The following is a 1,024-nucleotide window of genomic DNA, read 5'->3' as shown; positions in this document are numbered from 1 at the left end:
AGAATTCCCGTAACTCTAAAAAATGTTTTAACCACGGGACTTAGAAATTTTACGAAAAATCGAACGAAAAATCGCGATAACTTTGAAACCGTTAGTCCTAGCGCGTTGGGTATTAACAACTTTCTTCAGAACTCGTTGTGTGCTACCCAGAACTGACCACGGAACTGCCGTAATGATCAAAAAAATTTTTTTTTTATTTGTCGTACGAAAAATCATTATATCTGTTGAACCGATGGTCCTAGCGCTTCAAGCCTTAATAACTCGTTAGAACTCTCTGGGTGATAGAACTGGTCGTTAGAATTGTCGGAACTTTAAAAACATTTTTTGGTGTCTGAAGCGGATCGGCTCCGCAACAGTTGAGTCTGCTGAACATGACCATTTCTACACGCGCGCACACATATAAACCTACACACACAATGAACATAAAACACGCACAAAACACGCACAAAACATACACAAGCACACACATGGAATCAGACACCTGCCACGTCCACGTCGTTGATTCTGGATAACGCCAAGAGCAGGATATAACACGTACATTTGCACACATACAAACACATGCACGCGTCATGAAAGTTTGGTAGCAAAAAAATTGCGGAAGTAGAGAAGTCCGCAAATGGTTTTGCAACTTCGAAAAATTTCAGACACCAAAAAATGTTTTTAAAGTTCCGACAATTCTAACGACCAGTTCTATCACCCAGAGAGTTCTAACGAGTTATTAAGGCTTGAAGCGCTAGGACCATCGGTTCAACAGATATAATGATTTTTCGTACGACAAATAAAAAAAAAATTTTTTTGATCATTACGGCAGTTCCGTGGTCAGTTCTGGGTAGCACACAACGAGTTCTGAAGAAAGTTGTTAATACCCAACGCGCTAGGACTAACGGTTTCAAAGTTATCGCGATTTTTCGTTCGATTTTTCGTAAAATTTCTAAGTCCCGTGGTTAAAACATTTTTTAGAGTTACGGGAATTCTGTCGACAGTTCTGGATAGCACCCGACGAGTTCTGACGAAAGTTGTTAAT

This window comes from Cyphomyrmex costatus, unplaced genomic scaffold (genome assembly GCF_001594065.2).
Source record: "Cyphomyrmex costatus isolate MS0001 unplaced genomic scaffold, Ccosl1.0 scaffold14, whole genome shotgun sequence".
Classification (NCBI taxonomy): Eukaryota; Metazoa; Arthropoda; class Insecta; order Hymenoptera; family Formicidae; genus Cyphomyrmex; species Cyphomyrmex costatus.
Note: the sequence above shows the minus strand (reverse complement) of the source record.